The sequence below is a fragment of the Odocoileus virginianus genome, chromosome 28 (assembly GCF_023699985.2).
Source record: "Odocoileus virginianus isolate 20LAN1187 ecotype Illinois chromosome 28, Ovbor_1.2, whole genome shotgun sequence".
Taxonomy (NCBI): domain Eukaryota; kingdom Metazoa; phylum Chordata; class Mammalia; order Artiodactyla; family Cervidae; genus Odocoileus; species Odocoileus virginianus.
Genome location: NC_069701.1, coordinates 32,165,632 through 32,190,880, shown reverse-complemented (window position 1 = coordinate 32,190,880; position 25,249 = coordinate 32,165,632). Strand labels below are relative to the sequence as shown.

The window sequence follows — 25,249 nt, the reverse complement described above, 5'->3', positions numbered from 1 at the left end:
TGCAGAAGTCAGCATGGCTGGTTGTATGAGGAATGGCTAAGTGGAATTTGAAGGCTCCGAGAGATACAGCTCAGAGAAGGCAACAGCACCCCACTCCAGTACTCTTGCCTGGAAAATCCCATGGACAGAGGAGCCTGGCAGACTGCAGTCCATGGGGTCGAGGAAGAGTCAGACATGACTGAGTGACTTCACTTTCACTTTTCACTTTTATGCATCGGAGAAGGAAATGGCAACCCACTCTAGTGTTCTTGCCTGGAGAATCCCAGGGATGGGGTGGCACAGAGTTGGACACAACTGAAGTGACTTAGCAGTAGCAGAGATACAACTGGGACTTCCTAGGTGGCGCAGCAGTAACGAAGCAGCCTGCCAGTGCAGAAGATGCAGGAGACAGGGGTTTGATCCCTGTCGATTCCCCTCCAGGCAAGAGCCCCTGGAGGAGAAAATGGCAACCCACCCCAGTATTCTTGCCTGGAGAATTCCACGGACAGAGGAGTCTGGTGGGTTACAGTCCATAGGATCACAAAGAGTTGGACACAACTGACCGACTAAACAACAACAGAGATACAACCGGTAGGCTGAGTACTCTGACAAAATTCACTTCATGGACCTTCAGTTTCAACTCCCAGCCTCCCATTCCTTCCAGATTCCCCACGAATGAGTGTCTATAAACAGACCCATATTTTATTTTATCAGCCACCTCCTTCCTAATGCTTTCCCAGGTTTCTAGGACTAATGCCACCTCTTCTGAACTTGTGATAATCTCATGGCACTTTTTACATACCTCATTTTGTCTGGTTATTTATATATACAGCTTTTCCCCTGCTAGTTTGTGAACCCCTGTGGGTGAGATATAATCTCCCTCTCTCCCCATATCACCTTAAACAGCAGAGATATTCAATAAACTCTTATTGAAAAATATATACAAATACTTTTTGTATCATTGGGAAACTATAAATCATTTAGGAAAAAAGTGGAAACTGTCAAAGATTTATGAGTGGGAGACCACTTAGGAGACAACTACCACAGTTCAAGGGACATTTAGTCAGCATCCAAACTTAAGGGGGCAGGGGTGGTGGGCAGACAGAATGAGACATGTGGCCTCGATAAGTGCTGCTGACTCACTCATTGACTTTTAGAGCAAAGTAGCAACTTAAGCAAAGCACAAATATCCTCCAAGATGAAGATCACAGTCAAATAGGATGCTCTCTGTCCAAACTTTGACTGGCTCTGAACAGATAATTGAGTATTAAAACCAGTACTATTCAAATCTAAAAGTAGAAGAACCATCAGATTTGAGGAGGTGACCACCAACCTCGAGGAAAAGAAGGAAATGTGAGCATTTTTCCCTCCAGCCTCCCTTCACCTTCATCCTTCCTTCCCTCCCCCAAAGTCATCTTTTCCCCACCCAGTCCTCACAGCCCCTTCTCTCCTCTACCCCCTGAGTTAAATGCTCACTGTCCCCTGAACTGTGGCAGTTGTCTCTCACTGATAAATAGTCTCTGATTTCCATTTTTTTCTAAATGGTTTGTAGTTTCCCAAACATGTCCCACACATTCCCACCCCCAGATCTCTGTTGAAGGCTTTGTGGGGCCACTGGAATATTTTCCCCCATGTCTGCCTATTTAAATTTTATTCTTCAGGATTCAGTTTAACCACTTCATCCTTCATTGAGTCATCTCTAAAACTTCCTGGAAGCAATTTCTCTTTTTCTGAACTCTCATAGCACTTGGCATCTTTTTACCGTATTTAGCACACTCTATATTACATCTTTCCATGTACATCTTCACTCTACAATTAAAATGGAAATTCCTGAGGACACGAATTTTATCTCCATGGTATCATGCATTGTTAATTTCATATATGTCCTCAATGAATATTTGTTGGGTGAATGATATTTGTTGTATGAATGAATGAGGATATAAAACAATATAAATAATTGAATGAATGGGATGGATTTTCAATATTTCTCAGATTGAAGGAAAGGGAAAGTCACTCCAGATATTTTTGAGGTTAAACCTCTTACTTTTTACCTTTTAGTTAATTATAATTAGCCTCATAACACAGACAAAGCAACTGAGGTCAATGTAGACTAAATGCTTATGGAAATCATATTGCCCAATGCAAGGCTCTTTATTTTATGCCATTCTACTCGAAGTTAGTCTCTATTTTTTTTAGTATCTGGCACATATATCATGGGGCTATCTTCAAGAAAACAAGAAAAGATAACCTAGTTCTTTTTATTCCCTTCTCATTTACCCTGTTTTAGTTCCATGCCTTCAGAGAGGGTACAGATGAGCACTTACAATAGGAAGATGTCCTACTCAATAGAAACAAAACAGACCTGGTCTAAGTATATCCAAAAAGCAAAAGTCTTTCAGGATCAAAAGTAATTACCAAAGAATTCCCTGGATGTCCAATGGTTAGGATGTGGCACTTTTGCTGCCATGGACAGAGTTCAACTCATGGTTGGGGAACTGAGATCTCACGAGCCATGTGATGCAGCCAAGACAAAAGGAATTTCCAGATTAGAGTCTATGAACATGATGAGGAGGAAACTTTTATCCAAAGAAATGGCCTAATTGTGCAGAATATGAGGAATGACTCAATCACAGGTGCCTCCTTCAAGGCCAGGAAAACAACTGGCTGCCAAGTGTTCCTGTCTCCCCTGGTCGTAACACCACAGGATCCTGTTGGTAGATGGCTCCCTGGACTTGGGTCAAAGCCCATGAATGGAAACTCTCAGGGCAAGCCTATTCTTCTTGCTGCTGGCAAACTGCCACAGCAACATTCCAACCCCCTGGGCTCCACCAGGAAGCAGGCATCAGATCAGAAGAGCAGAGCACCAGCAGTGGACTTAGCTCATTAGAGGCCCCAGGCTCCAAGAAGTGGGAAGATCACTAAACAGGTTGATTCTGCTGCAGCAGGAAGACTTAAGGCCTGCTCCTGAGAAATCTCTGGCAAACTTTCTCACAGTATGAGTTGTGAACAGCAGTTCCTGATAAAAACTTAGAAAGAAGATAGTAGCTATTAACACCCTCTGGGCTGAGGTCTGCAACTCTCTTGACAGTCTTTCTGCATGTTAGACAAAGGTATGCAGAAAATCAGAACGATTTACATGCAGGTGGAGGCTAGAGCTGCAGACTGGAATCAGAAGATAGTTCTCACCTGGCCTTTCTAAGAGATAAAAAGATACATGGTTTTGTGCCTCTATCTCCCCAATTGGAGGTTGGGTTTTCCTGGATTGAGACTGTTGTGCTTGTATGTAAAATGCTGGAATCCATGCTCTGTAAGTATCAGCCAAATGTCCTGCAACCACATCAGCCTGGAGTGGGAACCCCAATGGTCACTTCAGGCTCACCTTCTCAGGGGCTGCTTCATCCTGGCAGCTCAGTCACTGGACATTGTTGCCCTTCCCCTGGCTACAGCAAGCCCACTGGATCCCCAGTCTGGGCCACAGAGCTGTGCTGCCCTTGCAAACACTGGTGCGGCGTTATGGTGCTCGGCTCCAACCCTCTCTCCCCAGAGGGTAGGCATCTGCTGCTCTCAGATTGCTTTACATTCTCTTCTTGAGCTCCCACATTACACAGACCTTGAGGGAAGTCTCTGACTGGTTTCTGTGGTTCACTAAGCTTCCTTGGAGGGTTGGGGTAAAAGACCATTCAAAAGGCAATTTCATCATGTTATACTCTTCTAAAGTGTCCTTATCTTGGGACTTTCCTGCCGTCCAGTGATTAAGACTGTGCCTTCCAATGTAGAGGGTGTGGGTTCAATTCCCTGGGGAGCTAAGATCCTACATGCCTCCTGGTCAGAAAGCCAAAAATATAAAACAGAAGTAACATTGTAACAAATTCAATGAAGACTTTAAAAATGGCCCACCTTAAGAAGAAAATAAAGTGTCCTTATCTTAATGTTGAGGACATTTTTAAACATAATCACTATGCTTTCTTATTGCACTTTGTATTGCAAATTTCAGACTTAAATTGAAGAAAGTAGGGAAAATCACTAGGCCTTTAAGGTATGACCTAAATCAAAACCCTGACAATAATTTAGTGGAAGTGACAAACAGATTCAAGGGATTATATCTGATAGACAAAGTGCCTGAAGAACCATAGACGGAGGTTTGAGACATTGTACAGGAGGTGATGACCAAAACAATCCCCAAGAAAAAGAAAGGCAAAATGGTTGTCTGAGTAGGCCTTACAAGTAACTGAGAAGAGAAGTGAAAGGCAAAGGAGAAAAGGAAAGAATACCCATCTGAATGCAGAGTTCCAAAGAATAGCAAGCAGAGATAAGAATAAAAAAGTCTTCCTAGTGAAGAGTGCAAAGTAATAGAGGAAAATAATAGAATGAGAAAGACTAGAGATCTCTTCAAGAAAATTAGACATATTAAGGGAACATTTCATGCAAAGATGGGCACAATAAAGGACAAAAACGGTATGGACCTAACAGAAGCAGAAGATATTGAGAAGAGGTGGCAAAAATACACAGAAGAACTATACAAAAAAAGATCTTAATGACCCAGATAACTATGATGGTGTGATCACTCACCTAGAAACAGATACCCCAGAGTGAGAAGTCAGGTGGGCCTTAGGAAGCATTACTACAAACAAAGCTGGTGGAGGTGATGGAATTCTAGCAGAGCTATTTCAAATCCTAAAAGATGATGCTGTGAAAGTGCTGCACTCAACATGCCAGCAAATTTGGAAAACTCAGCAGTGGTCACTGGACTGGAAAAGGTCAGTTATTTCAATCCCAAAGAAGGGCAATGCCAAAGAATGTTCAAACTAGCACACAATTGTACTCATTTCACACACTAGCAAAGTAATGCTCTAAATTCTCCATGCTAGGCTTCAACAGGACATGAATCAAGTACTCCCAGATGTTCAAGCTGGATTTAGAACACCAGCTTGCCAGAGATCAAATTGCCAACATCCACTGGATCACAGAAAAAACAAGAGAATTCCAGAAAAATATCTACTTCTGCTTTATTGACTACGCCAACATCGCTGGATCACAGAAAAAACAAGAGAATTCCAGAAAAATATGTACTTCTGCTTTATTGACTACGCCAAAGCCTTTGACTGTGTGGATCACAACAGATGCTGGAAAAGTCTTCAAGAGATGGGAATACCAGATCACCTTACCTGCCTCCTGAGAAACCTGTATGCAAGTCAAGAAGAAACAGAACTAGATATGGAACAATGGACTGATTCTGAATTGGGAAAAGAGTACGTCAAGACTGTATATTGCCACCCTGGTTATTTAACTTATATGCAGAGTACATCATGCGAAATACTGGGCTGGATGAAGCACAAGCTGGAATCAAGACTGCAGGGAGAAAAATCAATAACCTCAGATATGCAGATGACACCACCCTATGGCAGAAAGTGAAGAGGAACTAAAGACTCTCTTGATACAAGGTGAAAGAGGAGAGTGAAAAAGCTGACTTAAAACTCAGTATTCAAAAAACTAAGATCATGGCATCCAGTCCCATCACTTCTTGGCAAATAGATGGGGAAACAGTGACAGACTTTATTTTCTTGGGTTCCAAAATCACTGCAGATGGTGACTGCAGCCATGAAATTAAAAGACACTTACTCCTTGGAAGCAAAGCTATGACAAACCTAGATAGCGTGTTAAAAAGTAGAGACATCACTTTGCCGACAAAGGTCAATATAGTCAAAGCTATGGTTTTTCCAGTAGTCATGTATGGATGTGAGAGTTGGACCATAAATAGGCTGAGCACCGAAGAATTGATGCTTTTGAATTGCAGTGTTGGAGAAGACTCTTGTGAGTCCCTCGCACAGCAACAAGATCAAACCAGTCAATCCTAAAGGAAATCAACCCTGACTATTCATTGGAAGGACTGTTGCTGAGACTAAAGCTGCAATACTTTGGTCACCTGATGCGAAGAACTGACTCATTGGGAAAGACCCTGATGCTGGGAAAGAGCGAAGAAAGGAGGAAAAGGGGATGACAGAGGATGAGATGGTTGGATGGCATCACCGACTCAATGGACATGAGTTTGAGCAAGCTCCAGGAGTTGGTGATGGACAGGGAAGCCTGGTGTGCTGCTGTCCAAGGTTGCAAAGAGTCGGACATGACCGAGTGACTGAACAACAACTGTGCTTTCATCACACTTACCAAAAATAACAATAATTCCTTAATGTACTCTTTTACTAATCCCTATGCATATTTCCTTGATTTTCCCAACCTTCTTCTTGTTGATTTGTTTCCATTAGGATCCAAACAAGGGTCTCACAATGTATTTGCTTATGTCCTCTTAGTCTGTTTTACCTGATAGTAACTCACTCTCCCTTTTTCCATAATGCCATTTTCATTGGAGCAGAATCCTCATTTTTTGGAGAAACTCAGTCACTTTTCCTACAGAATGTCCCACCTTCTGGATTTAGCTACAAACATTGTACCCTTGTCATATGGACTTCCCAGACGGCACTAAGGGTAAAAAATCCACCTGCCAATGCAGGAGACACAGGTTTGATCCCTGAGTCAGAAAGATCCCCTGGAGGAGGGCATGGCAATCCACTCCAGTATTCTTGCCTGGGAAATCCCATGGACAGAGAAGCCTGGTGGGCTGTGGTCCACAGGGTTACAAAGAGTCGGATATAACTGAAGCGCTTAGCATGCATGCACACACACATCCTTGTCATTTAAGTAGTTCTTCCATCCCCTGTGTTTCCTATAAATTAATAGCAGTTCTGATGACTTGATTAAAGTCAGGATCAATATTTTAGGCAAGAAACATTCTAGGAGACACTTACTGTTGCCTCAGTGCATACAATGTCTGTGCTGCTCTCTTTTACAGAGGGTAAGACTGATCACAGGGTGTAGGTTGTATCAGCCTGATCCTTCCATTATAATGTTCCGCACTGACATTTCAGTTAATAATTTTAGCCTCTTTAATGGATGTTGCCTGGATCAACTATTTCTTTAGAGGTTGAAAACGGTGCATTTTTAAAAATTCTGTTATTTCTTCTGCATTTATTAGTTGGGATTCTTCTATTATAAGACCTACTTTTATCAAAGATTTAGTTACCCAAAATATATGGCATAGAAAAGATAAAATATATACTTTCTCATTATTTATCCATTTTTAGAATAATAAATTATTACCTTAGCCACTCCCAGTGGCACATTATTACATTGTTTATAGGGTTTTTTGGTTTCATTATGAACTCATGGTTTTTATGTATGTGACAGTTTTTAATCCATTATAGTTATCCTTCTTTTTAATGCAGAAATTGCCCTCTTTGGACCAATAGGAGTGCCTTTAAAGTGGCTCCTGTGTTGTTTTGACATGATTTCAACTAGTCTGGGAGAGCTTTCTTGCAAAACAAGTTGTCCATGGCTCATCATGCAGATTTCTTGTCTGAAAGCTGAACTCAGCCATCTCACCATGAGGAATGGTATTTAGAGACTTTAGGATTTTTTTTTTCTCCCAATTAAGCATTACAAAAATAATTGAAACTTCCTGTGCAGACATCTCTCAGATCTCATTGTCTTTTTTCCCCCATTGAAGGTCAATACTACCATGAATATGTTATTTATCACTCTTGTTTGGGTTTTTATTCTTTTACTATGTATTTTGGGTATATTTTAAATGGCATTGTCTTGCAGATATTTAAATCTTATTAGATGGTATTACACTGTGAGTATCTTATTTCAACCCGTATTTTCCACACAGAGCTATATTCCTTATACTTATCCATATTGGTAGATTTATTGCTGGTTCATATTAACTGCTGTGTGTTATTTCATAGTATATACATACCACAATTTTTTTTCCTGTTGATGAATTCTTTGGTTCTCAAATTTTCCATTACAAACAAAACCTCAGTGAAGATTGTTGATCATACCTCACTGCAGACTACAAGAGAATCTCTAGGGTATACTTCTAGATGCAAACCAGCTCAGTCATTGGGTATGAGCACTTTCACATTTACTAAATACTGTCAACTGCTCTTCAGGATGGTTGTACAAATTTATGCTTCCACCAGCAGTATACAAAAGTCTACACTTTCTTCCTACATCTTCACTCAAACTTGGTATTATCAGATATTTTAATTTGTGAAGTGATTTCTCCTTGGCACCTTAACTTCTTGGCACTTTAACTTCTCTGCTAGTGAGATGAAAATTCTTCTGGTGTGTGTGTTGACTCTGTGGGGTGATCTTTCTATTGCATTTGAGAGTATAGTAATTAAAACCATAAGACCTGGAGCCAGAATCCTAGGCTCAAGCTCAGCTCCATCTCTTAACTATCAGTGACATTAAACATGCTATTTAACCCTTTCTCTATTTCTTTACCTGCAGAATAGGCATGATAAACATTTGTCTCATAGAAATATAGTAAAGATTAAATGAGTTAATATATCTCAAGTGCTTAGGACAGTGCCCAGCTATTATAATCACAATCATTGTTATTGGTTTGTCAGGGTTCTTTCTATATTCTGGGTACAATTTCTTTGTCAGATTTTGCATTTTAAATATCTTTTCCCAAATGTTTGTGATTCGTTTTTTACTTTGTTTTTTGGTATGTTTTGCTACTGCAGAAAGTTTAGGGTTAATATAATAAAAATTTGTCCTTACTTTTTCCTATACAGTTGGAAGTTTTGTTGTAAAGCTTAAGGAATCTTTCTTAAATCTTTCACAAGGTCCTAAGGCCTATATTTTCTTTAAAATTTTTTAAAGATTCTTTTTTGTATACCTTGTAGGATTTTTAACTTACTTGTGATGTAAGAGAGAAACCAAAGTTTGTGTTTTTCCCCACAGATAATTGATTTTCCAAGCACCATTTACTGAACAATCATTGTTTTCCCATTTATTTAAAATTCTACTTTTATCATATATTGTGCCCACAAACATGTGGCTGGGTTTCTGGGCTTCTTATCCAGTTCCATTGATTCATTTTTCAATTTTTGCATCATCCCACTATGTCCAAATACCTAAGACATATATAAAAATAAGCGTTCATATTTCACAGAACAAGCCCCATCTCTTCTTTTTTGAGATGGAATCTAAGTTCTTGGCCTGCTCCTCCATAGAGTCTCCTAGAGCCTGAAGGACAGTGAAGACTGTGTCTAACATCTGAGAAATCTGGACAAGAAACTGGCTGGTAGCTGCTCTCTTGGCAGAGCAAACTTAGGAAGATCCCACAGTCCCAAGGTTTATCTGAGCAAAGTACAGAGATATTTCCCATGAGCCAGCTGTGGGCCATAAGAAAGAGTATTTGCCCTTGTGGGATCATCTGAGATCAATGTAAGAGGACCAGCTTCTACAAAGAAATAGAGTTGATAGTAATCTAAGTAACCAGGATGCCTGAGAACCTGTAGTTTCACTTTAGTAACCTCTCTAGAAGTCTTGTAAATGGGCAAGTTTAGGGAATACACAGAAAGAGACTAAGTATGGGCTTTGGAGTCAGGCCAGAGCTGTATAATGACTCACTCTCTAACAGTTGTGGGCTTAGAATATGCCATTTAATCTCTCTATGCCTCTGTGTCCTTATCTAGAAAAGGGGGTTTGTTGTACCTTCCTGGTTGGGTAGCACTGGATTAAACGAGAGGACTAATCTAAAACACTATGTGAGATGTCCAGCACTTGGTAAATGGTCATCTTTATTATACAATCTTCAGGGAAAAGGTGTTAGGCTTAAATTTCTAACCTACAAAAGCATTCATTTGTGAGGCTGACATGAAGGGATAGTGCCTCAGTTCTTGTTTGCTCAGCATTCGGTTCCATTTTTCTGGTAGTAGGGACAATTTTTTCTTAGACAGTCATCACCACTTTCTAGTGCCAGTTCATGTATTCAGGCTGATGGATTTGACCCTGCCCTTCACCTCCAGGGCTGAGAGTGATCAAGGCCTGGCCAATCAGCACCCTTCATTCTCCCTGGCTGCCATAATTGGTTCTGAATTAGGGCATGACCCAAGTTGGTCCAATGAAATCCAAACCTGGGACTTGCACTAGAGCTGTGAGCCCAGAGCTGAGCTGCCAGCTGCTCTCTCCCCAGAGGAAGGGAGGGCTCAAACCAGCAGTGGAGGAGAGAAGGGCCGAGATGTGGGGACTGTGGGACCAAAACTCAAAGATACTCTGGGCCCTGGAATCAAGACGCTGCTGCTGCTAAGTCGCTTCAGTCGTGTCCGACTCTGTGGGACCCCATAGATGGCAGCCCACCAGGCTCCCCAGTCCCTGAGATTCTCCAGGCGAGAACACTGGAGTGGGGTGCCATTTCCTTCTCCAGTGCATGAAAGTGAAAAGTGAAAGTGAAGTCGCTCAGTCGTGTCCGACTCTTAGCGATATGCTGAAGCAATTCCATCCTGGGACTTTTCAGTTATGTGAAACAATACTTTTTTTTTTTTTTTTAACTTAAGACAGTTTGAGTTAAATTTTCTGTTACTTGCATTCAAAAGGGTTCTGACAATGATTTTTAAGGCATTTCTTCTACTTTAGTCTCCAGCTTACTGTATAATCATGTAAGCCCCTTTCTTGTCTATTGCATTTCCTAACTTTATTAGGAAGAAGAAATCCCATGGCCTTAGTATTTAGACTTGATGGATAATGGAAATTGCTAAGGCATGAGCACTCCCTGAGGATTAGAAAAGGCAAATCCTTTCCATCTAAATGGATTCTTTTCTCTCAGGGTGGGAAGAAGCTGATATTTAGGTAGGTCTCTGTTTTTGTTCTCCAAACTCTGAGAAAGGTTGCTGTTAAAGGGCAACACAACAATTAAAAGCTGTTGGATATGAGAATGACAAGCTTGGCTGGTATGTAATACTGTGCAGCTGAGATGATTATTCTCAATTAATGGGCAAACATTACACAATTGTCTCTTTCAAGTCCAGAGTGCTAATATATAATACACAATCAGAGGGCATTGTACATCGGAATATAACTCATTAGCCAGTGCCAATTCTTTACCCCCTAGAAATAAAATAGTCCGTTGTCTATGAAAGCTGCAATTTTGAGTCTTTTAAATTTGCAGCTATATAGACCAGGTGAAGGATTTCTATTTAGGAAGAATCCAAATGAAATTGGGAGTTGAAATTCCTATTGGGAAATCATTATTAAGGCAAATTCAGCTTTTGTAGAATGGGGGCGGGGGTGGACTTTGATCTCCCGTGACTCTTGCCAGGACCCCATTCAAGGACTCTTGGCCAATCTGACTGAGGCAGCATCTGCCTGCCTGAGGGACATCCCAGAATGGACATGTCCCTGTGTGACTGCCCAGTGAATGCCAAATCGATTGGGTCATTTTATTCAAACCTGGGGAACTTGGCTGCCCAGGCACATGCTCTGTGGATGAACTCACTTTTGCTTTAGTCCACATGGCTGGCAAAGTCTGTGGCTCAGACAGCAAGGGACAGAGGTGAGGAGAATGCAGGGCGGGAGATCAGAGAAGTCTGTGGAGGAGGATTGAGTTACTGTCAGATCACAGGGTGCTGGAGACTCTGGGAAATTGATGGCAGAGCCCACCCGGCTGGCAGGGAGCTGAAAACCATCAGCACAGACGGCTGTGCTGAACCAGCTGCCTTGTGTGCACACACAGAGGGCAAGCTAAACGGGAGCAGTGAATCTTAACAGTTACCAAAATGCTAGGCCATCCATCAGCCCACCTAACTGGAAAACAAAGCAGGCCTTTAGACTCCAAATCCCCCAGACCAAAACGATACCTACACTGCTATCCAGTGTCTTGCTTCCCAGGGCATGTCTTTACCAGTCTTTCAACACACACCTATTAAGAGCTGCTAAAAGTCAGGACTGGCTGTGCTAGGTGCTGGGGATGTGAAGGAAACATGAACGGTACTTCACTCTAAGGCTCTTACCACCTACTAAACAATTACAAAAAAGGGTGGGGGGGGGAATGCAGTAGGAGCTGGAATAAAAGAGAGCACAAACACTGAAAGAACCCACTAAACAGGCACCAGCTCATGTAAGCTGTGATGTAAAGCTAAGGAATTTGTATCTTCAAACATGCATGAACTACTCTTCAAATGCCACCCAACAGTTGTCTCTCATCCAATCCAGGTTCATATCCATGACCTCAACATGATAAAAATATCCCCCAGGGTACTTAAGGTCTAGCAATAATTTAATGTTTTGTTCTTCTCTGTATGTTCTCTGATACATTTTCATATCTTCAATGTCTTTCTTCTTGAGGGTGTTATTTATTCTGGTTGGTAGGATGTGATAGTAAAGGTCAAGGCTTTAATTTTGTGGAGCATTTAGCTTCATTTGGAAAGAGAATTAAGCCCCCACAACCAGAGGTTTGTCCCTCATCAGAGTCTCAGTCATTCACAAATGTCAACTATGTCCTTCCTTACTAGGACCAGAACAACAGACAAAGAGAGGTTCACTCCATTCAAATCCATCATCATTACCAGACAATACACCATTGGCAGGACACAGCCATTAGGTAATGTGACAGCATTACTGTGATCATAAAAAATAGTAAACATTGGTGTGTATGTATATGTGTGCATGTGTAATGTCTTGCAATCTTCTTGAGGACACTGGAAATAGTAATTACTATGAATGACAAGCAGAACCCCAGATGCTAACAAGTCACACTCCCTCATATCTTTCATGACTGTACTTAACATCACCTCCTCAGAAAGTCTTTCCCTCATCACCACTAGAATGTAAATTCACTGGGATTTTTGTCTATTTTGTTCACTGTCCACAAAATTAAAGGCCTGAGCTTTTTAAATATCATATTCCACTGAGTATATTAAACAATATATTCAAGAAGAAAGATGACATATATAGGATGAATAAACAACAGGTGTTACTGTACAGCACAGGGAAACATATTCAGTATTCTGTAGCAAACCATAATGGAAAGAACATGAAAAAGAATATATAAGTACATGTATAACTGAATCACTTTACTGTACAGTAGAAACTACCACAAGATTGTAAATCAACTATACTTCCATAGAATAAATTTTTTAAAAAAAGAAAGATGACCAAGCTGTGAAAACATATACAAAGAATCTACATAGAGAAGAACACAAACATTAAATTGTTACTAAAACTATATGGCTTGGGATATTTTTACTCTGTTTAGGTCATGGATATGAGACTAATGGGACAAGAGAAAACCACTGGACAGAAGTAATAGAAGTTGTGGCATCTGAGAGTGGCTTCTGTGGCTGAGAACAGTAACAAACTCTTCAGCTTTACATCACAGCTTACATGATGTGGTGTCACCTTCTGGGCGCAGCTCCTAGAACAGTGCCTGCCATATGATAGGTGCTCAGTAACTTTTACTGAATGTCAAGTGCTCTTTAATGAAGCTTTCATTTGGTTCCTTTAACAATTTAATTTTGTAACAAGGTAGTATGTTGACATAGTTCAACATTCATTTTAGTGTAAAAAGGTAACACAAAGCCTTGTTCTAATCCTGCTTTCTGCCTAACTGGGTTCCACATCTTAAACAGCAAGCTTGTCCTATAACCATTTCTATTACTTTTCTTCCAGACTTTGTTTCTGCAAATCAAATACAACTATATTTTACTTTATTATGCAAAAGATAACTCTGATATTAACCTTGATTTTGGTTATTTGATAATATAACTTGATGAATGGGTAAAGAAAAATGTGGTATATTTATATAATAGAATATAATTCTGCCATAAAAAAGAAGTAAATTCTGCCATTTGTGATAACATGGATGGACCTTGAGGGTATCATGCTAAGTGAAATGAGTCAGACAAAAAGTCAAACACTTCATGATCTTATTTACATGTGAAATCTAAAAAAAAAATCAAACTCAGAGAAACAGAGAACAAGTTGGTGGTTAGAGGCTGGGGGTGGGTATGGAGAAATTGAGTGAAGGCAATCAAAAGGTACAAACTTCTAGTTCTAAGATAAAAAAGTTCTGGAAATGTCATGTAAAACCTGGTGAATATAGCTAATGCCATATAGCGTATTTGAACGCTCCTAAGTTCCCATCACAAGGAAAAAATAGTTGTAATATGAGGTGATGGATGTTAACTAAGCCTAATGTGGTGATCATTTTGCAATACAGTCTTATATCAAATCATTATGTTGTACATCTTAAACTAATACAATGTCATGTCAATTGTTTCTCAATAAAATGGAACAGAAAAGATACAATTTAGAGATTCTTCATATTCAACTTGGTGTCTTCAATTTTTTTTAGAGTTCTAGTTAATTCTACTGTTTAAATATTCCAGTTTATTAAACCTGCCCATATGGATAAACACTTGTGTTGTTTCCAATCTTTAAAGTAATTAAAAAATGAAACAAAAGAACTTAATACTATATAATAGCATAAATTCCCAGGGATAGGATTGCTAGGTCAAATAGTCTATGTATCGGTAATTTTATATACATATTGACAAATTGCCTTCCAAAAGGGTTATATAAATTTATATCTTCATCAACAATGTAAAAAAAAAAAAGTCTTTTTTTCCCACAGCCTTTCCAGCAGAGTCTTATCACACTCAAGAGTTTTGCTAATCTAGTTAGTAAAAAAGAAATATCTCAGTATGGTTTTTACTTGAATTTGTCTTGTGACACAGAGCATCTCTTTATTTCTATGAATGAACACTTCATATTTTTCTTATGTTTCTGTTAGGTTAATAGTCTTTTTATACTTGGCTTATAAGAAGCACATTACATAGAGGGAGAGTAGCCCTTTCTCTGTGAGTTTCATTTTTTTTTTTCCAGTGGTGTGTTGGCTAATGTTTAGTAATGGTCTCTGGGGAAAATAAATCCTATTTTATAGCATGTGCTAATATTCATGATGTAAATGTTCTCTCCACAGCTACCAACATGACATCTATGGAATTTGGGAGAAATGTGTAACACCAAGCCATTATGTAATATTTCCATGATACAGACACAATAGATGTCAATCACTCCAAAAGCATGAATAATAACAAAATGTAGTAAACAATTAGAGTGATGACTTTTTGAATATATATTATCTTTGTTTGTAACATTCTTTATTCATAAGTTCACATAACTTAATTTTAAATAAGTTGACAACCAGCTTACAAATTTTCTAAAATTTAATAATCAGCTTCTGTGAGCTAGCATAGGGCATCTCCAACACACCACTGTCTTTTATTCTATTTGTTTTCTGCCTTTTGACTTTTTTTTCAAATGATATTTTTCATCACACAAAAGGTTTTGATGTAGTTTTATTGATCAGTCATATTCTTTATGAGTTCAGAATTCTGAATAATGATTAGGAAGACCTTCCCCATTCCAAGATTATAAAAGAATTTTACCATGTTTTCTTCAAACACTTTTACGGTTTCATTTTTACATTTAAATCTTTAATCCATTTAGAATATATACTAGTGTGTGGAGGCAGGTGAGGCTCCTCCTTGCATTTTTTTTCTTCCAGATGCTTATTCAGTTGTCTCACAACAGGCATTGAATAGTCCATCTTTTCCCACGGATTTGTAAAGTCATTGTTATATGATGCAGCTTTCTTGATTTTAATGAACATGGTATTTATAATTACCTAAATGATGTTTTAAGTATGACTCCAGTTTATAAACAGCTTCCTTGTGTCTGCTTATTTGATTCTTTAACCTGCAGTAGTAGGTTTGGTAGATTATAACAGCTACAATATTTTCATGCCCAGCAGAGTTTTCCATCCTCTACCTCCTTAATCCTTTAGGGAATTCTCCCTTCATGCATGTAATCCTGGAGAGGGAGTCAGTTGGGTTACCCTGGCCAAATACTGGATTATACATCTGACCTAGGATGGCCAATCCAAAAATGCCAACATGCAGAGATTGATTAGGGTTTGGACATCTGACCTGAGCAAGGCAATATCATCTTTAAAATGATATTTGAAAACAACTTTCTCTTAGAATCGTTAAGCTGGGAGATGTGTTCTTTAGATCACCTTAACTGACACATAAATTAAAACCATTTAAGGAAAAACCAAACAAAAATAAGCAGAAATAATGGAGGGCCAAAAATTTTTAAAGGCATCCTTTGGATCTTTGAATCCAGCTTGCCCAAAAGCCAAAGATCTTGGACATCCAGGAGTAAAAACCTACAAATTCCTTTTTTTTAATTTCTGGTTTATGTTCATATGTTCAGTATGGCTTCTTATAATTTGTAATCAAAAGAGTTCTAATGCTCTTCAATAGATATTACTGCTCCCACATTACAGAGGAAGAAACAGAGGTAGGAGAAGTTAAATTCAGTCAGTGATAACGTGTTTCCCACTCTGCTCTTACTTTCTGGGACCTGTCCTTCCAGAACTGGCAGATCCTTAATTTGTATACTGTATTCCGAAGATTTTCTGATGATGACTGGGAAGAAAGGCCACATAATGTATGGAGGCTGCTTATTATCTTCTAAAATAGTCAAGATTTAAATTAGATTTGTTCTGTTCCCCCTCAACAACCTTTCCTTTCCTATAAGCCGGGTGATAATTTCCCTGACTTGACTTCTCAACATGGTCAAAATTTTGGCTTTATCCTTGGTACCTCTGACTGGAAAAGTATAAAAGCTCATTATCCACTGATGTCACATTCAAATCAGCCTCAGAGCTTCTTTTCATCCTGGGAGGAGAAATTTCATTTTCTAAAGCCCTTTTATAATTAGGAATTTTTTATACTACCTAGAATAGAGTATACCTTAAAAAATATTCTGAGTTAGAATTGGTCCTCTAAAAATTCTCTTTCCCATGGAATATCTGGGCTTCCCTGGTAGCTCAGACAGTAAAGAATCTGCCTGCAATACAGAAGACCCGGGTTGGATCCCTGGGTCAGGAAGATCCCCTGGAGAAGGAACTGGCTACCCACTCCAGTATTCTTGCCTGGAAAATTCCATGGACATAGGGGCATGGAGGGCTACAGTCCATGGAGTCGCAGAGTCAGACACAACTGAGCACCTAGTGCGCGCACACACACACACACACACACACGGAACAACTAATACTTAGAGCTTCACAAATAGAAATGTTTTCTTTCAGGACTTTCCTGGTGGTACAGTGTATAAGAATCTACCTGCCAATGCAGGGGACAAAGGTTCAGTCAGTCCTTGGGCCAGGAGGATTCCATGTGCTGAGGAGCAATTAAAGCTGGTGGGTGATAGCCCCATGCTGTAAAGTCTGTGCTCCGCAACAAAAGAAGCCACCTCAAGGAGAAGCCTGAGCAATGCAACGAGGAGTAGCCCTTGCTCACCACAACCAGAAAGCCTACGTGCAGCAATGAAGACCCAGTGCAACCAAAAATAATAATTTTTTTAAAAATAAATGTTTTCTTTCAGCATGAAACACAGAAACTTCTGTTAAAACGCAAACAGTCCCTAGACAGGTTTACATACAAGTCTTATTGGCCATATGCACCTTAATGTGAATTCATTTAGCAGATCAGAACATATTTTCACTGAGGGAATAGGAAACAGAGGAGAGTAAGTAGTTGGGGAAAAAAATGAAGGAAAGGCAGGGGACACTACTGATGTGAGAAGGAGTGAAGACATGGAGAGGCGGAGACAATTACTAAAGGCTTTCCTCCCAAGTCACTACTGAGATACAGCTGTGAACCACAGCCAGGGTCAGGACAAGCTGATATGACAGCTACCACTAGGAATGAATTGAATTAGACAGATTCTCTGAGCTCGGAAGGGAGAATCTAATTTACCACCAGAACCATATCATTATCTTCACATTTTCTTCTACTTGGTCATTTTTGGCATTACTCAAGACCCCTCATGAGCTGGAATTAGTGTGCCTCCAGAAATCAAACCCAACCATTTGCAGCATGTAACTGCAGCTGTCCCACACTGTCAGCAAGCACCAGCTCCCTGAGCAATTTACTACCTGGACAGAACTGCATTTCACAAGCCTATCTGTTCTCAACTGTCACCCAATAGCCTAGTGGATTCCTCATCTATAAAATTTCAGCTTTCCAAGCAAGTTCCTATTTCAAGCCTCCTTACAGTGGCTCAGAGGTCTTTGTTCTGCCATTTTTCAATGACTGCACACACCTTCTCTTAGATTACATGCCGAGTGCTCCTTGTTGAAAGTTCAAAGTGAAGGCAAAACTACGTTAAAGAAAGAGACATCAGGAAAATGGTAGCCTAGGAAGCTCCAAGTTTTCACTTCCCAACAGAAATGTATTTTAAAAAGGCAGCAACTGTCTGAACCATATTTCTTGGACCTCTGGAAAACACTCAAAGTTTTATAGCCACCAAACAAATACCCAGTCAATAAAAAGCCATATTCAAAATGGTAGGAAAGTTTTATAGCATCTTCACCTACCATTACTCTACCCCTCTCATACTTGGCAGTGATTTTTGGTCTTGAAGTGGTGGCAGCCTTGTTTCCAGTATCATTCCTCAAACTAGAAAAAACAAAGCAGAAATTATTTGCAAATTATTGTGTATATTTGTCCTAAACTGTCCAGTGGATACCTGAAGGATTGACACAAGAGCTTGTCTGTTACATCTAACTCAGAACTCAGGTGGTAAAAGTGGTGGATGCTACTCATAAAACTTGCAAGATGACTATAGACCCACAAAACCCTGGAGCAAAAAATTATACGTGGGAACATACAATAGACCTTCTAAGACACAGAAGAAAAGCTGGGGTAAGACTGAGTATCTAGGACATTTGAAAGCAGCCAAAAACAAGGCAGGGGAGGGGGACTTAGTACTGCACAGTAAGGGTTGTTTGAACCCTTGGATGTCAAACAGAAGATCTGGAGAACGAATTCTAAACTTATAACCAGATTTTCACTGTGTGGAGGTTGGAACCCCAACCCTTAAATTTTCAAGAGTCAACTGTACTTAATACTCAAAAGGGTGAATAATACCCAAAAAGCAAAAAAAGAAAATTACAAGTGTTTATGAGAATGAGGAGAAATTGGAACTCTTGTTTATTGCTGGTGGAAACGTAAAATGGTGCAGCTACTATGGAAAATGGTATGATGATTCTTCAAAAAGGTAAACAGAGAACTACCATATGATCTAGCAATTCCACTTCTAGATACATACCCAAAAAGATTTGAAACCAAGGACTCAAACAGATACTTGTACACCAGTATTCACAGCAGCATTATTCTCAGTAGCCAAAAGGTTGAGGCAATCCAAGCATGTGTCCATTAACAGATGAATGGATAAAAAAATAAGAGTAGGTAAATAGAATGGAATTTTTTTTAGCCTTGAAAATGAATGAAATTCTTATACATGCTATAACATAGATGAACCTAGAAAATACTATGTTCAGTAAAATAATACAGATACAAAAGGACAGATACTGTTTGAATTTTAAGAATTGCACTTATGAGAGTTACCAAGAATAGGCAAATTCACAGAAACAAGACAATAGAGGTAACCAAGGGTCACGGGGAAGGTGGAATGTACAGATTTTCTGTTTGGGATAATGAAAGCATTCTGAAAAGAGTTAGTGGTAATGGTTACAAAATAAACTGAATGTACTTGGAGTCACTGAATTGTATACTTTAAAGTGGACAAAATGTTAAGTTTCACGTTATAAATATTTTACCACACTAAAAAAATTTTTAGCTAAACTGAAGATAAAATGTGTTTTCAAAGCCCTCTAAAACCACCCATTAAGTGTCATTTAATCTTTTCCCCTTATTCAACTAAAATGTATTGATTGCGATATATATATACCTATGGCTGACTCATGTTGATATTTGACAGAAAACAACAAAATTCTGTAAAGCAATTATCCTTCAATTAAAACATAAATTAAAAAAATTTAATGTATTGATTGCTACAGCAGATACCAGCTGATAGGTTCTCAGCTTTCAAAGATATACGGAATAATCCCTGTCATAAAGAGCTTTATAATCTGCTTGGAAAGGCATGAAAGTAAAATTAATGGGCCAAACCAGGTGATAAATACCATGACATTGGTATAATGTACAGAATTTAGGAAGCATGTAGGTAGGAGCATTTAGCTAACCAGTAAATATCTGGAAACACTTTCTGAAGGATGTTAGTGACAGAGCTGAGTCTCAGCATACACAAATGGCTAACTCCTGGCTAGGAGAAAGGGGATAAGCTTCTTAGGCAAGAAAAGCAATATGTAAAAAGACACAAACGGCAAAGCGAACATGAAGGTATTCAGAAAAATAGGATAATATATGAAATTGGTGGGGTGGGGTGGAGAGAGGAGTATGAATATTGAAGAATTGGAAAGAGCTCAGAAAATATGTTTTTTTTTTTTAATACTTTCTTGACTACACTGCACAGCAGGTGAGATCTTAGTTCCCAACCAGGGATTGAACCTGCACCCCTTGCCTTGGAAGCATGAAGTCTTAACTACTGGATCACCAGGAAAGTCTCAGAAAATGCAAGAGTTTGTACTTTATCCTAAGGGTAAAGAGTAGCCATTTTATAAGGTTTCAGAAAGAGGAATCACGTGATCAGTTATGTCTTTAAAAGAGACCTCCCTGGCTACACCAAGGACAATGGACAGAAGAAGGGCTGGAGCCAAGTGAGAACTAATGAAGGGCCTGAATAAGGCACTGGCAAGACCCACAGAGCCTGGTAGACAGAGTGAGGAAATGTTCATGATAACAACTCATAAGACTAGTTCATGTTTGGATGTAAGTGATAGGAAAACTCTTGAGTTTCTAGCTTGGGAAATTTGGTGAGTGGTAAGACAGTTCACTAAAATGAGAAACCCAGAAGAAACAGGTCTGGGGCAAGAGAGGTCCTTTCTGTTCAGAAATGTTGCACCAGAGGCAACTGTGGAGCAAACACAAAATAGATGGCTATTTAGGTGTGGGGTTTAGGGAAAATGCTTGACATACATATAGATGGGAGAGCCCACTGAAAAGAAAGGAAAATGTGCCTTAAAGGAACCAATGTCTAAATGTACAAGCACATTATAGAAGTAATTGTACTCCCATCCACCACAGAGTAATTCAAGGAAAGGAGCAGGTCCTCTGTGTGACATCAAGGTCAAACCATATGAGCAGTCATTCACTCAACCTTCCATGTAATAAGGCTTATGATAATAAACTGATTATCAATAAACCTGCCAACTTTCCAAATGGTTGTCATTTTGAAGCAAAGAGAACTTCTGATATATATCTTGTGTATGGCAAATCAAATCCTAAATCTCTATTTATATTTGAGTTCAATCCTTTGGGAATCTTGTCAACAATCAGAAAAGAGTAGCTATAAAACACAAAAATAAAACAAGTTTTAGTGTACTGTTCTTTTTTAAAAATAGGCATCTGTCCATTTTCCCCATATTTGTTCTTCTTTCCGTCCAGCGCTGACAAAAATGTTTCTTCCAAGTAGATAGATTTTACCTACAGAATTCCAAAAAAATAACTGGATCACATCATATACAGAAGACAAAGACCAGGCTTTGAATATGAAAATCCTGAGTTTGGATTTCATTCCATCATTTACAAGATCATGGACAAATTTATTTATTCACTCATTCATTCAAGCAACAAACACGTACGGATTTCTATATGACATGTCTTGTTCTAAATACATAAATCATACTTAGCTGAAAGTGCAAAGTGTTCATAGACCAATGAGGAGACAGCTATGCAAACACAATATCGCGAATAAGGTAATTTCTAGAAAATTGGGAAACACAGTTCACCTGACTCTGCTTTTTAGAAAAGCTTTACTGAGAATTGAAGGGGGAGATGTTCAGCAGGTAAGAGAGATGCTAAGAACTGTAAGAGACTAATGGACCCTGGAGAGATGGGAAACAGAGTGGGAAGGGATTCCGGGTAGAAGGAAGTGAGACCAAAGTTAAGATGGCATTAGAAAGTAAACATTGGGTTCTAAGAGCTTCAAGTCATTTTTATAGGGCAAGTACACGAATGACAGAGATAGGTGTGAGGCTTGGCGCTCAAGCTGGTTCCACATCATGCACGTTTTTCTTGCTTTGTTGCCTGGAGGCACCATTGAGGCATCCTCCTTTCCCTCCACTTAGACACAAGAAATACTACTCTTTTGGGTAAATACTGCCTTTTCATATTATTGTTTTCATCTCTCTACTTCAGAAATTCCCATTCATTATTTGGGGACTCTGACATTGTGTTCATATGCTCCTCTAAATTCTGTAGCATCCTGTTACTCAGGGGTTCTTCAGAGAAACAAAACAAATAGGATATAGAGGCACAGAGAGAGAGATTTCAAGGACTTAGCTCACACAATTGTGGGGGCTATAAAGTCCAAAATCTGCAGGGCAGGCCAGCAGGCAGGAAATTCAGGCAGGATTCCATGTTGCCATTTTGAGGCAGAACTGCTTTTTCTTTAAAAAACTTCAGCCTTTAGGCTTTCAACTGATCTAATGGAACACATCCACATTATGAGGGATAATGTGCTTTAAACAAAGTTTGTGTATATATGGGCTTCCCCGGTGGTGCAGTGGTAAAGAATCTGCCTACCAGTGCAAGAAACACAGGAGACACAGGTTCAATCCCTGGGTCAGGAAGATTCCCTGGAGTAGGAAACAGCAAACCACTCCAGTATTCTTGCCTAGAAAATTCCACAAACGGAGGAGCCTAGCGGGCTACAGTCCATGGGAGCTGCAAAATGTCAGACACGACTGAGTAACTGAGCATGCACATGCATGGTGTATACATTCATGAGCAGGCAGAGAGAGAAAGTTAATCACACTTAAAAATACATCTTCACAGAAACATCTAGACCGGTGGTTGACCAAATCACTGGGTACCATAGCCTAGCCAGGTTGACACACAACATTAACTGTTGCACATCCTTTGAGACTTCTTTTTATAAACTGAAATATAGCTGATTAGGGGCTTCCCTGATAGCTCAGTTGGTAAATAATCTGCCTGTATGCAGGAGACCCTGGTTCAATTCCTGGGTCAGGAAGATCCGCTAGAGAAGGAATAGGCTACCCACTCCAGGATTCTTGGGCTTCCCTTGTGGCTCAGCTGGTAAAGAATCTGCCTGCAATGCAGGAGACTTGGGTTCAATCCCTGGGTTGGGAAGATCCCCTGGAGAAGGGAAAGGCTACCCTCTCCAGTATTCTGGCCTGGAAAATTCCATGGACTCTATAGTCCATGGGGTCACGAAGAGTCAGACACGACTGAGTGACTTTCACTTTCATAGTTGATTTTTTAACACGATGTTGTTAGTTTCATGTGTGCAGCAAAGTGGTTCAGTTATACATATGCTTTCAGATGCTTTTCTATATGTTGCTTTCCCTTTCCTTCTAAAGGTTTGTTTAAGTTATGGATATCTTTATGCATATTTGTCTTTTCCAGAAGAATAACATATTAAGTCATATGAGTTCAAGTGGGCTTGAGAGAGAGAAACCTAAGTGTAATTTCGCTAAGTGAGTGGATGCTCAGAGTGAGCAGGAGGTAGGAGTTGTGAATCTGTCATTTGCTTGGCTGGTCCCGGTATCTGGATGTGTCCCATGGTGTGGATGCCCAGCAGTCTGAGTGAGAAGCTCACAACCTCCTCTGGTACCCAACAGAGGAATGAGCAGTCTGTCCCCACACTCCAGGGAACACCCATTGGGTCAGTGGCATGTCAGCCTCCAACATGGCTCATCAGTACAATGCACTGTGCTTTACAGGTGACTAAGAGATTTTCCAAGGTAATTTCAACTACAACTGATTTTTAAAATTTATAACATGTGCTGTTTGAATATTTTAGGAATTTTCTACATTTACTATAGAAAATAAGATCTAAAAAAAGGAAGGAGACTAGATGAAACTGAGTATTTGAAATGAAAATGGCATTTGAGGAATGTTGGAGAGATGTAAAAACAAGTAGAGCGTACATGTTCCAAACTAGATAGAAAGGGAAGGAAGGACCAAGATGTACCAAACATTCATGATTCAGTAAATATATATGAGGTACAACAAGCATCCAACATTTATGAGGCCTTAAATCAACCACCCACAGATAATACCTTTCTGGCCCCATTGGTCATCTGCCCAAGAAATGTAGATGAGACCACAGCTACTCACCAGGGTAACTGATGAGATACAGGTCTTTGCCTGATATACTTGCCCTTGCATCTTTCCAACAGACAAGTGTATATGATGCCCCCATGTACCTTCAGCCTGTGGGATCCCGTTGCTCGGACTCAACTCCAATTCCCATAACCCCACCACCAGATAGGAAAGCTGACACAAGGGAAAAACAGGACTATGAATTTGTATAATTTAGGCTCAGGTAGAGTTGTTCCTCCACTCTGTTTGTAGCTTATCCAATGTGTGTCCATCCACACCTTTTCCTTTACTTCTCATTACGTGTTTTAAACTTTTTTGATAAACTGTGATTTTTACCTTCTTAGTTTGGTCTGTGAACTTTTCTTCTTTGTGGCCTCTGGGAAAACTTTGCCTAATATGGATCTTGGAGTTTATCTCTGGCTCAAGGTAAACTCAGCAGCAGGAGCTGACTTTAGAATCTTTGCAAAAGAATGTGGCTCTCTTTTGACAGTCATTAAATTTGTGATTTAGCCCATAGGTTGCAAAATTGTGTGAAATCATATCCAGACATGATCAACAGAGATTCTGGGAATCAGAGATGAATGCGGTAGCTGGTTATATCTTTAAATGGTTTCTCATTGAGGAGGCAAGGTATCTGTTTTCTATGTGGGGAAAGAGCATGATGTTAGACAAGGGAATTGCTAATATTGAATGTATGGGAAGAAATACATGGGGTACCCTCTATGAGATTTCCTTCCTGGCATGACCCCTTCTCCTGGAAATTGTCCCTCTGCATGGAATCTACATGTCCTGATGGTGGCCACTGCACTGATCTTGGTTGGCTTAGGAATGACTACCTGACTTGAGCTAAGCCAATGAGCCCCTTCTCTAGGATTTTCAAATTTAGGACTCAAAAAATTGAGATCAGCTCCTCTCCAGTACAGACACCTGTATGGTGTATTCTTATACCCTGTCGTATATTAGGATTCTAACCTCATATTGGGGCTTTCCTGATAGCTCAGTTGGTAAAGAATCCACCTGCAATGCAGGAGACCCCGGTTCAATTCCTAGGTTGGGATGATCTGCTGGAGAAGGGATAGGCTACCAACTCCAGGATTCTTGGGCTTCCCTTGTGGCTCAGCTGGTAAAAGATCTGCCTGCAATGCTGGAGACCTGGGTTTGATCTCTGGGTTGGGAAGATCCCCTGGAAAAGGGAAATGCTACCTACTCCAGTATTCTGGCCTGAAGAATTCCATGGACTCTATAGTCCATGGGATTACAAAGAGTCAGACATGACTGACTTTTTCACTTCAACC

General features: G+C 39.7%; 1 long non-coding RNA gene across 1 annotated transcript in view; it reads right to left on the bottom strand.

Moving 5' to 3' along the window:
- LOC110125578 (uncharacterized) overlaps positions 1-25,249 on the bottom strand; it is a 91,260-nt gene that overhangs the window by 58,853 nt on the left and 7,158 nt on the right. The window contains exon 2 of the long non-coding RNA XR_011484362.1: positions 18,278-18,359. This is a non-coding gene — a long non-coding RNA (uncharacterized lncRNA). The remainder of the gene's footprint in view (positions 1-18,277; positions 18,360-25,249) is intronic.